The sequence below is a fragment of the Pseudophryne corroboree genome, chromosome 12 (assembly GCF_028390025.1).
Source record: "Pseudophryne corroboree isolate aPseCor3 chromosome 12, aPseCor3.hap2, whole genome shotgun sequence".
Lineage (NCBI taxonomy): Eukaryota > Metazoa > Chordata > Amphibia > Anura > Myobatrachidae > Pseudophryne > Pseudophryne corroboree.
Genome location: NC_086455.1, coordinates 96,134,963 through 96,148,783, shown reverse-complemented (window position 1 = coordinate 96,148,783; position 13,821 = coordinate 96,134,963). Strand labels below are relative to the sequence as shown.

General features: G+C 43.6%; 2 non-coding genes across 2 annotated transcripts; both read right to left on the bottom strand.

Annotated features, from left to right (window-relative positions):
• Positions 1-13,301: 13,301 nt before the first annotated feature.
• On the bottom strand, positions 13,302-13,464 carry LOC134981972 (U1 spliceosomal RNA). The gene has a single exon (XR_010190857.1). It is a non-coding gene; the product is annotated as a U1 spliceosomal RNA (small nuclear RNA).
• Positions 13,465-13,616: 152 nt separating this feature from the next.
• Positions 13,617-13,780, bottom strand: LOC134981854 (U1 spliceosomal RNA). Its single transcript, XR_010190760.1, has one exon. It is a non-coding gene; the product is annotated as a U1 spliceosomal RNA (small nuclear RNA).
• Positions 13,781-13,821: the final 41 nt, after the last annotated feature.

The window sequence follows — 13,821 nt, the reverse complement described above, 5'->3', positions numbered from 1 at the left end:
TTCCACTTCTTTTTTCTTGAGCCCCTCCCTTCTATACCCTTGTGCACTATCCTGACTTCTCCTCTCGTCTGCTTACTTTGTGCCTTCCACTGCACAATGCAAACTACAGGTAGTGCTGCAGGGCCCACACCCTTTTACTTGCCTTACAGAGCAGCTCTGGAGCTGTTACAGTGCCCAGCTGCTGCAAGAAATCAGCTTGAATGCTTCAGGGGCTGGAGCACGGCCAACATGAGTTCCACACCGAAGGAGGGTGGAGGTGTTTAATGCGAACTAGGGGTCATCCAAGCGCCGCAAAAGGAAGCCATGCCCTGCATACCCCTATTCTCTTTTCATATGCAGACGAGGGTTGAAGCCAACTTTGACCCACTGCTTGGATGAAATCACCATATGCAAATCCATCTGCTGCAGGCCTTCCCCCAGGAATGTACATGTAGTTTGTGTAATCCCGCACCAGTTCTTTAACTATAATTTTTTGTGTATACAATTCAGTTGTATTATGGTACTCTCTGCGTTACTAAAAATATTTGGGGTTCCTCTCGACCCTATATGACCCTGTACGCAGGTGCCCTCCAAATGCTTTTGAGTCCTGGACTCATATGAAGCTACCAAAGAAAAAAGAAGAAAGAAGCATTTTCTTGGACGCACTCTACCACTAATTATTTGTTTAAAATATCTATTCTTTATTGGATATATGTTAAAATTCTTAAGGAATTGGTGAAATATTAAAATATAGTGTGAATAAGAAAAACAGTATGTGATAATAAAAAACTACTCGTTTCCGAATGGTGATCCCTCAAAGTATTATTTCAATAAAGGCTATATTGCTTATAACATAGTATCCGTGTCTTTTATTAGTGTTGTCCTATAAACAGCTTTTTAGTAAATATAACAGGCTACCAGTATTGTTGTTTGTCCTTTAGCAACAGTTTAAAGTATGCTCTCATACAATGTAGCTACTATTGCTGTTCTTGTAAATTGTAGCTTGTAAACATTGCTGACTCTCATACAATGTAGCTACTAGTGCTATTTCTTATAAACTGTAGCTTACAAGCATTGCTGGCTCTATTATAAGGATGTATCTCTGTTAATCTTTCATGCAGGGGAGATATTTCCTCCACTAATTGCCCTTAATAACCACAATTACTTGCAATTATATTCTTATATGCTGCAGTTATTAATTAGCTAGATTTTGTTGTATATTATCCAGTTGTCTGTGATTAACACGTCATCCTTTCTATATTAATCAAGGGATATCTTTCCCAATTTGTCTAGTGTATTGTCTTATAAGCTATTTAATAAATTAGCCTGTATATATCAACCATTATACTCCCATCCCATCTGAGTGATTGTATGTGTTTTTAGCAACCGTGCATACCACTGTTATTTCATTATAATCTCTCTGTGTCAGTAGTATTTTCTATTCGTTTACTATTCTAATAGTACTGATTAATACTGGAGAGTAATTAGATTAAATGTATTATGATCACAGCCCTGTATGACCTTGTAGGCTGTGATCATATGAGATGCAGGTATGCACTAGAAACCGGCCGCCCGTCTTAATGCCGCTGGCCGCACTGAGCTCAGCGTGTATGCGGGCTGACGCCGGGACTCCCTGCTCTCTCTCTCCGTCTGACGGCTTCACTCACGAAGCCGCTGCCGGCAGCGGAGATCGTGAGAGGGGGTAATCACGGTCTGTTGCTTATCTCAGAGGAGGACAACACATTTGTATTTACATTTACACTTGTAGACACATTATTAGCATTTGTTTAACTTGGAGTTCTAACACCACCCGGAAGCAGCCCACGGCCGTTCCACCTTAGGCTTCCTCAGGGCGCTAACCAGAGCCATGATTTCCGTCTCCTTATATCCCCCATACATTGTTTTAATTGGATCTGAAGGCTGTCAATCATTCAGATCCTGATGCACATTCATAGCATGAATCCTGACACTACTGCAATAGTAAAGCCATTGGTATTCATGCTATTATTGTATTGGTGATACATTCCATTATATATTATACCATTACAACTGTGCTCCAAGAAATCGGAAAAAATATCTGCAAAAGTGAACATTATTTAGAATTTTCTTGTTTAGAAATTACTAAATTATTACCAGTAATAATTCCTGCAGAACATTTCTTCCTACAGAAATTATCAGTATCAAAAAATCAATTTTTTGTTATTATTATTCTGACCTAAATTCCAGATAATCATATGTCCTTTAGTCTTAAGAATTATCATATATTTGGAATATCATAATTCCAGATTTACTCATCCAGCCCTATTCTACTTTCTTTTCACCAACTAATTGTTTTGTGTTGTTTTCATTATCTCTCCATCACTCTATTAAATAAACTATTCCTAATATATTACTATCCATCAGAGGTTATTCTCTTAATTTGATTACTACATACTGGTGTCCTAATATTGGTCACCATCTTATGTATGATCTCTTACTTTTATTTTTATAAATCTTTTACACTGATGATTCCCTTTCATCATTATGTGAAAATAGTGTTACTTCTTTCACTGTGCTCCATTCTCCTACGTGAAGTACAACCTATATTATTCCCTCCCCTCAGTCCTTATGTGCAATCCATCTCCAAATCTCACTCATTGGAGATAGTATAATTAAATCTGAATTTTATACCCATGTGCGATGATTTTATTAGTGTTCTTTTATATTAATTCATTAAATATAATAAGTGTTCTTACTATCTTTTCCCTCTCTCCCCTAGTGAAGTGCCTAAAATTAAAAAAAAATACACTTTGTGCCACTCTCACTCTGTGTTTTCAACTCATAATCCTAGGATATACATCATTGCTTTCAATTATCCTTGGTTTTTGTGTAATGATATTCACCAATATTTTTTGAAACCACACTTTCCACCTACGTTCGAATAAGGGCTGTTAATAATTCTTCTTTCCATATTCAGTCATTCTACCCCACTTGATTAAGAACAAACTTCCAATTTGTGTGAGACTCTTTAATAATTATCCTAATATGATGTTTTATCCCATCTTTGATCCATCTGATTTCTAGAATTTATCAAGGCCAATTATCGGTCATTCCCATATTCCTTTTTATGTATGTATGTGTCACCTTTGTCATTTCCGTTTCTTTAAATCCTCCTGCTTCAGAGAATTTGTGAATATTAATATCAAAATAAAAAAATTGCAGAGTTCAGTAAGCGAGAACCCATGGATTCACAGTGATTCTATACTACTTGATTGTTTTATAGAAAAGAGGAATAATGATTATAATCATTCATCCCATGGGGATCCACGCTGTTCATAAGGAATATCCATTTTGTCTCCTTTTTTAGGAGTTCCTTTGTGGTATCCCCACCTCTGATACCAAGATGTATCTGCTCTATACCAAAAGCTTTTAGATCTTTTTCAGTTCCTTGGTGAGCCTTCAAAAAATGGCTTGCCACACTGGTAATTTTCTTGTGTCTCTGTAAATCCATCGCAGCATTTCTGATGTTCCTAATGTGTTCCATGACACGTACCCTTAATTGTCTACCAGTCATGCCCACATATCTCTTACCACAAGGACACACCAAACAGTAAATCACTCCCACTGATTTACAGTTGATGTACTGCCATATTTTTCTTTGTTTTCCATATCGATCTTGGAATTCATTAGTCTGTTCAATATACCGACAGGTACTACATGTTCCACAGGGGAAACATCCCATTAATGGTCTGTTCCTTTTGTTCTTTCTTTCTCGCAAAAAATGACTGTGTACCAAGGTATCTTTCAGGTTGGGAGATTTTCTCCAACTTGTATGCACTTTCTCTCCCAGCATTTCTTTTCGATCTCCATCTGTGATCACCACGTGCCAGTGTTTTTGTAGAATATCTTTTATCTCCTTATGTTCATTACAAAAGGTTCAAATGTATCGGACCCTTTGTAATTCTTCCCCTTGGGTTTCCCTTCGTTGTTTGGGATAAATGAGAGATTTTCTATCTTTATTGGCTGCTATTTTATAGCTGCTTTTAATGTTCTTGTTGCTGTATCCCCTCAGTTGCAGCCTCTCTGAGTTCCTTTGCTCTTTTTTCAAAATTCTCATCATTCGAACAGTTTCGACGTGTCCTCAGAAACTCTCCTTTGGGGACCCCTCTTATTGTTTCTGGGAGATGAGAACTCTCACTGTGCAAGATACTATTTGTAGCCGTAGTTTTTCTGTACAGATCAGTTGTTATCATACCATCTGCCTCAATTGTGATGATCAAATCCAAAAAGGTGATCGATGTTTGATTAATTTCTGATGTCAATTTTAGATTCAGTTCATTCTGGTTCAGAACATTTATGAATTCCATTAGAAGTTGTTTCTCTCCTTCCCATAATATCAAGATGTCGTCTATGTAACGGAACCACCCCATCACATGGCTGGTATAGACATCATTTTCATCTGAGAAAACAAATTCTCGTTCCCACCACCCGAGGTACAAATTTGCATATGTTGGCGCACATGTGCTCCCCATAGCTGTACCTCGGGTCTGGAGATAGAACCTTTCATTAAAAACAAAATAGTTTTTCGTCAGAACGAATTCTAGAAGCTGTACTGTAAATTCATCGAATTTACTCATATTTCTTGTGTTGAGAAAATGTCTCACTGCTCCCAAACCTTTTTCGTGATTTATACTGGTGTATAATGACTCCACGTCGCATGTACACAACCACGTATCTGATGATACTGTAAGATTTTCCAGTTTGCCTAGAATATCCAAGGTGTCTCTTGTATAAGATGGCAATTCTGTGACAAACCTCCTCAATTGTTTGTCCACAAATATACTCGCCCTTTCGGTCAGGCCACCTATGCCTGACACTATGGGCCTTCCAGGTGGTTTGTCAGGGTTTTTGTGTACCTTGGGTAACACATAGAAGGTCGGTATTTTTGGATTTTCGACCCATAGGAACTCCTTCTCCCTCTTCGTAATGACTCCTTCATTGAAATTCCTTTCCACAAGATGTAAATACTTCTTCAAAAAGTTGGCAGTGGGATTAAAAATTAATCTTTGGTAGCAAGAGGTGTCATTCAATTGTCTCATAATCTCTTCAAGGTAATGGTCTTTTTTCCAAATCACCACATTCCCCCCTTTATCTGAAGATTTGATTTTAACATCATCCCATTTTTCTATGTCCTGAAGGGCTTTGATTTCATCTTTAGTCATATTGGGATGTGTAATCTTCAAACCTTGACTGAACAGACTGTCCAAATCTCTAGATACCAAATCTACAAACACTTTTACTTGCGGACAAATGTTGGTAGTTGGAAAAAAAGTAGATTTCTTTTTCAGGCTCTTGTCACGGTAATTATCACCAACTATTCCAGTGGGTTCCTCATTTTCCTGCATCAGCTCCTCCAATATACCAATTGCTTCTTCTTCCAATTCCTCTATATGACTATCTGTTGTAAATTTTTCCTTATTTTTATGGAACTTTTTCAGTAAAATCTTTCTAGCAAAGAGATTAAGATCTTTTTCAACTGTGAATCTGTCCATATTTTTTACCGGAGAGAAGGATAGTCCTTTTGATAATACATTCTGATGATGTTCATTCAGAATTCTGTCACTAATGTTGATAATTTTCATAGTGTCCTTGGGGATTATCTCCTGAAAGAGTGGTATTTCCTTTGTGGGTTTCCCCCCCAATCTCCTCTTTCTCTCTTTCTTTGATTGTTGGCTATTGCGTCCCCTTCTCGTTCTTTTCGGGGTCCTGTATGCACGGTTGCTAAAAACGCATACAATCACTCAGATGGGATGGGAGTATAATGGTTGATATATACAGGCTAATTTATTAAATAGCTTATAAGACAATACACTAGACAAGTTGGGAAAGATATCCCTTGATTAATATAGAAAGGATGACGTGTTAATCACAGACAACTGGATAATATACAACAAAATCTAGCTAATTAATAACTGCAGCATATAAGAATATAATTGCAAGTAATTGTGGTTATTAAGGGCAATTAGTGGAGGAAATATCTCCCCTGCATGAAAGATTAACAGAGATACATCCTTATAATAGAGCCAGCAATGCTTGTAAGCTACAGTTTATAAGAAATAGCACTAGTAGCTACATTGTATGAGAGTCAGCAATGTTTACAAGCTACAATTTACAAGAACAGCAATAGTAGCTACATTGTATGAGAGCATACTTTAAACTGTTGCTAAAGGACAAACAACAATACCGGTAGCCTGTTATATTTACTAAAAAGCTGTTTATAGGACAACACTAATAAAAGACACGGATACTATGTTATAAGCAATATAGCCTTTATTGAAATAATACTTTGAGGGATCACCATTCGGAAACGAGTAGTTTTTTTTATCACATACTGTTTTTCTTATTCACACTATATTTTAATATTTCACCAATTCCTTAAGAATTTTAACGTATATCCAATAAAGAATAGATATTTTAAACAAATAATTAGTGGTAGAGTGCGTCCAAGAAAATGCTTCTTTCTTCTTTTTTCTTTGGTAGCTTCCCCCAGGAATGCTTGCACTAGTTGCTGCATTTGGTTTGCTGTTTGGGGGTGCTTCAGTATTAGGCAGCCTTCTGCCCTCCCATGTTCATCTGAAAATATGTGGTCTGCCTGCAGTTGTTGTCCCCAGACGAGAGTTCCCTTGTGCTTCCTCAGTTGAATCTCCTTAACTTGTCGGGTGTGTGCCTGAGCAACCGCCCTCCCCAGCCCTATTCCATCTCATACTTATTTTGCATGTGAGATCTCTTGGTCATGAAGATAGTTCCCACAGGGTGAGGTTCATCCATTACATTTTAAAATAGGAAGGTACAAATTACATATTCGAATTGCATCTATGTGCTGGATTCAAATGTCCCCCCCACTTCCTTTCTCAATTGTGCCTGTCAGCAGCTATTCTAATGTTGCTGCCAATGGTTCTGACACATTAATTTTTTCTGTGGGGTACACTGGACTCCACAAGGATTCGCATTGGGGTGTAGAGTAGGATCTTGATCTGAGGCACCAACAGGCTCAAAGCTTTTGACTATTCCCAAGATGCTCAGCGCCCCTCCTCTATAACCCCGCTTCCATGAACAGGGAGCTCAGTTTGTAGTTGGTGCCTTCAGTAGCAGGCCTCATTTGGTGCCTTCAGAAGCAGGCTTCAGGCAGGCCTCAGGGAGCCTATTCTTAGCTATTAATTTTGACAAGAAAATATCTTTTTTTATAAGAATCTACAAGGGCTGCAGCAGTCTAATAGACATCTTTACTGCAGCTCAATCAGTCCCAGCAGCGCTGTATACTCCCGTGCCCTGGTTGCTGGGTCACTGCAGCAGAGGCTCCGGTTTATTCCTAATGTCATTCATACACACACCACCCTCCCGGATCACGAGGCCGCTGATGAAGGGGAGATAAGTGGCTTCTGTACCCACACTATACCGCGATCCAGCGTGGCCGTAGGGGGTGGGCCGTGTTCGCACTGGCGTGGACACTGATTACTGGGCAGCCGCTCCACTAGCCCCCAGGGACAGTTAAGGAGCACAGGTCTGGGTTTTTTTCTCCTATATTAACCCCATTTTGTAGTGCCCCGCAGCGCATTGTGATAGGTAATAGGGCCTGATTCAGGTTGGATTGCAATCGCAATAAGCGATCCAACTGCAAAAATTGCTAAGGGCATGCGCCTGCATTTTCTGCGGCACCCCGCAGAGAATGCAATCGCCTCTGCTTGTCAATCGGGGTGGGGGGGGGGTCAGCAACACTCCATTTCCAAGTCGGAGATGGAGCGATACGGGGGCAAGGCTTCAAAATTGTGTCGGCAACGGAGAAACAGGTGGCGTGGTCAGAGCGGCTGCATGACATCACATTTATCTGCTGCGATCACAAAAATGGTGGTGGCTTCCTGCGCGCACATACAGTCTGCACCAGCAGGAGGCTACCCCATTTTTTATGATCACGCTGAACTGCAGTGCGACTGCAATTACAGCGTGGTCAAGAAGGGAGGCGGCATGCTGGGTGGCCATGCCCTGTGATGGGTGGCCCCAGCATGCGAACCAAAGGATTGCAAATTCTGTTACTTAGCAGAATTTGCAATCCTTACTTTCTGCAATCCTTACTGAATTAGGCCCATTGATTACAAAATTTATTTGTAAACAATATTTGCAGTTTTTCTTCAGGGACTAACACAAAAGATGCTTGGGGCTACTAACACATGGGTAAGCCACGTAAAGCTTCCCATGGGTCAGTGGCATCACAACGGGGTTGCGGCCCACACCCGAGTGTCACACGCCAAGAGGGGTGACACCAAAGTGCCGGCTCCTCTTCAGTGACAGAATGTGGTTGGTGGTTCAATCCCACCCAGGGACTTAATTGACCTTGTGATCAGATTTTTGGTGATCTTTAAGTAGACAAGTCAAAATGTCAAACCCCCTCTTATGGTGTAGGGTACCTGGCTTCTCTGACGTAATCAGAGTTAGATTTGATTAAGTGATTTTTAAAAAAAACAGCTAGGAAGCACAACTTAGCAGTGGGTTGCAGAGAAAAAAATAACATTTTAAACCTACCGGTAAATCTTTTTCTCGTAGTCCGTAGAGGATGTTGGGGACTCCTTAAGGACCAAGGGGGATAGACGGGCTACGCAGGAGACATGGGCACTTTAAGAAAGACTTTAGATCTGGGTGTGCACTGGCTCCTCCCTCTATGCCCCTCCTCCAGACCTCAGTTAGAGAAACTGTGCCCAGAGGAGACGGACAGTACAAGGGAAAGGATTTTTGTTAATACAAGGTCAAGATTCATGCCAGCCACACCAATCACACCGTATAACTTGTGATATACTACCCAGTTAACAGTATGAAAACAACATAGCATCAGTCCAAGACCGATGAAAACTAACATATAACCCTTATGTAAGCAATAACTATATACAAGTCTTGCAGAAGTAGTCCGCACTTGGGACGGGCGCCCAGCACCCTCTACGGACTACGAGAAAAAGATTTACCGGGCATCTACAGCTACTGCCTGAGGGTCTCTTGACCTGGCGCAATACCTCTGTAGCTTTTTGTTGAGGCGGGACGCCATCATGTCTATCTGGGGCAGTCCCCACCGACTTGCAATCTGTGCGAAGACTTCCTGATGAAGTCCCCACTCTCCTGGATGTAGGTTGTGTCTGCTGGTGAAGTCTGCTTCCCAGTTGTCCACTCCCGGAATGAACACTGCTGACAGTGCGCTTACATGATTCCCCGCCCAGCGAAGAATTCTGGTGGCTTCCGCCATCGCCACTCTGCTCCTTGTGCCGCCTTGGCAGTTTACATGAACTACTGCGGTGACGTTATCTGACTGGATCAGAACTGGTTGGTCGCGAAGGAAGGTCTCCGCTTGACGTAGGGCGTTGTATATGGCCCTTAGCTCCAGGATTTTGATGTGAAGACAAGTCTCCTGACTTGACCAAAGACCTTGGAAATTTCTTCTCTGTGTGGCTGCTCCCCAACCTCGGAGGCGCGCGTTCGTGGTCACCAGGATCCAGTCCTGAATGCCGAACCTGCGGCCCTCTAGAAGGTGAGCACTCTGCAGCCACCACAGGAGAGATACCCTGGCCCTGGGGGACAGGGTGATCAACTGATAAATCTGTAGATGTGACCCGGAACACTTGTCCAGTAGGTCCCATTGCAAGATCCTCGCATGGATCCTGCCGAAGGGAATGGCCTCGTATGATGCCACCATCATTCCCAGGACTCGAGTGCAGTGATGCACTGACACCTGTTTTGGTTTCAATAGGTTCCTGACCAGAGTCATGAGTTCCTGGGCCTTTTCTATCGAAAGATAAACCCTTTTCTGGTCCGTATCCAGAATCATGCCCAAGCAAAGTCAGACGAGTCGTAGGAACCAACTGCGACTTCGGGATATTGAGAATCCAGCCATGTTGCTGTAACACCTTCAGTGAAAGTTATACGCTGTTCAGCAACTGCTCTCTTGATCTCGCTTTTATGAGGAGATCGTTCAAGTACGGGATAATTGTGACACCTTGCTTTCACGGGAGCACCATTATTTCCGCCATTACCTTGGTGAAAATTCTCGGGGAAAATTCTGGAGAGACCAAACGGCAACGTCTGAAATTGGTAATGACAATACTGTACCGCAAATCTTAGGTACGCCTGATGAGGTTATAATACTTAAAATATCAACATGGTTAATCCGGGGGTAACATGAGTTATAGTAGCTAACTAGTCATAAAATTAGTAATGTACTGTAGTATGCTAAGTACCACAATGCAGCACAAGACAATGAGCAGTGATACTGAGCACTGATGAGGATACTACTGAGAACTGACACTGAGCAGGAGAGACACACTACTAGTATTACTGAGCAGCAATAAGTAACCACTGATACTGAGCACTGATATTGAGATTTCCACTGAGAGAACATAGCCACGTCCTTTCCGCTCTCTCTTCAATGCACGAGTAAAAATGGCGGCGACGCGCAGCTCTTTATATGGAATCCGAATCTCGCGAGAATTCGACAGCAGGATGATGAAATTTTCCCTTGTTCAGGTTTTCCGAATCATGCGGGAACAACCGAGCCTGCTTCGAACCAGTGTAAGCCACGTGGAGTTCGTGGGGAATTCGGTTCTCGGAGAACCGAACCCGCTCCTCTCTACCTTACACTCATCAATTTTTTTCCTTTCAATCTAAGCCCCTGCAGTTTTCTGTAAGCATCTGCTTCGCTATGATGATCAACAAGTCACAAGGGCAAACACTCAGGGCTGGAGGCGTAGATCTTAGGACCATCTGCTACAAGCATGGCAGAGGTGTCACTATCACTGGTAACACCCAGAGAGGTGGCGAGGGAGATTGTAATGCAGTGAGCGCAGATAAGCAGCGCAATGGTAAAAAGGAGGCATAGTCTCATAGGTAGGGGTGTGGCCTGGTGGCCTGAATCTCCATTTTGTCGCTCCGGGTGTCCCGGGATTTTGCGAACTGCACCCGGGGACTAGTGTGTGAGCGGTGATGGCTCCTGCACAGTGACAGAAGCTGGGTGTTGCATGTAATGTCACAGTGCAACACCCACATTCTGTCACTGAAGAGGAGCCGGCACTTTGGTGTCACCCCTCTTGGCGTGTGACACTCAGGTGTGGGCCGCAACCCCGTTGTGATGCCACTGACCCATGGGAAGCTTTACGTGGCTTACCCATGTGTTAGTAGCCCCAAGCATCTTTTGTGTTAGTCCCTGAAGAAAAACTGCAAATATTGTTTACAAATAAATTTTGTAATCAATGGGCCTAATTCAGTAAGGATTGCAGAAAGTAAGGATTGCAAATTCTGCTAAGTAACAGAATTTGCAATCCTTTGGTTCGCATGCTGGGGCCACCCATCACAGGGCATGGCCACCCAGCATGCCGCCTCCCTTCTTGACCACGCTGTAATTGCAGTCGCACTGCAGTTCAGCGTGATCATAAAAAATGGGGTAGCCTCCTGCTGGTGCAGACTGTATGTGCGCGCAGGAAGCCACCACCATTTTTGTGATCGCAGCGGATAAATGTGATGTCATGCAGCCGCTCTGACCACGCCACCTGTTTATCCGTTGCCGACACAATTTTGAAGCCTTGCCCCCGTATCGCTCCATCTCCGACTTGGAAATGGAGTGTTGCTGACCCCCCCCCCCCCCACCCCGATTGACAAGCAGAGGCGATTGCATTCTCTGCGGGGTGCCGCAGAAAATGCAGGCGCATGCCCTTAGCAATTTTTGCAGTTGGATCGCTTATTGCGATTGCAATCCAACCTGAATCAGGCCCTATTACCTATCACAATGCGCTGCGGGGCACTACAAAATGGGGTTAATATAGGAGAAAAAACCCCAGACCTGTGCTCCTTAACTGTCCCTGGGGGCTAGTGGAGCGTCTGCCCAGTAATCAGTGTCCACGCCAGTGCGAACACGGCCCACCCCCTACGACCACGCTGGATCGCGGTATAGTGTGGGTACAGAAGCCACTTATCTCCCCTTCATCAGCGGCCTCGTGATCCGGGAGGATGGTGTGTGTATGAATGACATTAGGAATAAACCGGAGCCTCTGCTGCAGTGACCCAGCAACCAGGGCACGGGAGTATACAGCGCCGCTGGGACTGATTGAGCTGCAGTAAAGATGTCTATTAGACTGCTGCAGCCCTTGTAGATTCTTATAAAAAAAGATATTTTCTTGTCAAAATTAATAGCTAAGAATAGGCTCCCTGAGGCCTGCCTGAAGCCTGCTTCTGAAGGCACCAAATGAGGCCTGCTACTGAAGGCACCAACTACAAACTGAGCTCCCTGTTCATGGAAGCGGGGTTATAGAGGAGGGGAGCTGAGCATCTTGGGAATAGTCAAAAGCTTTGAGCCTGTTGGTGCCTCAGATCAAGATCCTACTCTACACCCCAATGCGAATCCTTGTGGAGTCCAGTGTACCACACAGAAAAAACTAATGTGTCAGAATCATTGGCAGCAACATTAGAATAGCTGCTGACAGGCACAATTGAGAAAGGAAGGGGGGGGGGACATTTGAGTCCAGCACATAGATGCAATTCGAATATGTAATTTGTACTTTCCTATTTTAAAATGTAATGGATGAACCTCACCCTGTGAGAACTGTCTTCATGACCAAGAGATCTCATATGCAAGATAAGTATGAGATGGGATAGGGCTGGGGAGGGCGGTTGCTCAGGCACACACCCGACAAGTTAAGGAGATTCAACTGAGGCAGCACAAGGGAACTCTCATCTGGGGACAACAACTGCAGGGAGAACACATATTTTCAGATGAACATGGGAGGGCAGAAGGCTGCCTAATACTGAAGCACCCCCAAACAACAAACCAAATGCAACAACTAGTGCAAGCATTCCTGGGGGAAGGCCTGCCGCAGATGGATTTGCATACGGTGATGTCATCCAAGCAGTGGGCCAAAGTTGGCTGGAACCCTCATCTGCATATGAAAAGAGAAAAGGGGTATGCAGGGCATGGCGGCCTTTTGCGGCGCTTGGATGACCCCTAGTTCGCATTAAACACCCCCACCCTCCTTCTGTGTGGGGCTCATGTTGGCCATGCCCCAGCCCCTGAAGCATTCAAGCTGATTTCTTGCAGCAGCTGGGCACTGTAACATCTCCAGAGCTGCTCTGTAAGGCAGGTAAAAGGGTGTGGGCCCTGCAGCACTACCTGTAGTTTGCATTGTGCATTGGAAGGCACAAAGTAAGCAGACGGGAGGAGAAGTCAGGATAGTGCACAAAGGTATAGAAGGGAGGGGCTCAAGAAAAAAGAAGTGGAAACAGACAGCAAACTAGGCTGGAGAGAGACCTGAGACAAAGAGATCTGAATTATACGAGAACCGACCAGAGGAAACACAAATTATGCAGTCAAGTTTCCCACATTTGGGGAAATTGCAGGGGCAGCACACCCAGAGTGCAATGGGTGAGCCTTGCCCTGGGAGAAGCACCTTCATGATCATAGTATCTCACCTGGCAGGTAAGTAGGAGTTGGGCTAGAGCTGGGGAGGGTCGATGCTCGGGCACCCCCCTGTCAAGTGAAGGAGATCCAACTGAGGCAGCACAAGGGAACTCTCGAAAGAAGAACAAGGCTAGAGGAAGATCTGAGACAAAGAAATCTGACTTTTACCAGAGCTGACCAGAGGAAAGCACAAACACAGTCCCCCACTACCACAAATAATGCAATCAAGTTTCCCACATTTGGGGAAATCACAGGGGTCAGCATACCCAGAATGCAATGAATGAACCTCACCCTGGGAGAACAATCTTCATGACCATGGTATCTCCTATGCAAAATAAGTATGATTTGGGAAAGGGCTGGGGAGGGCCGCTGCTCAGGCACAT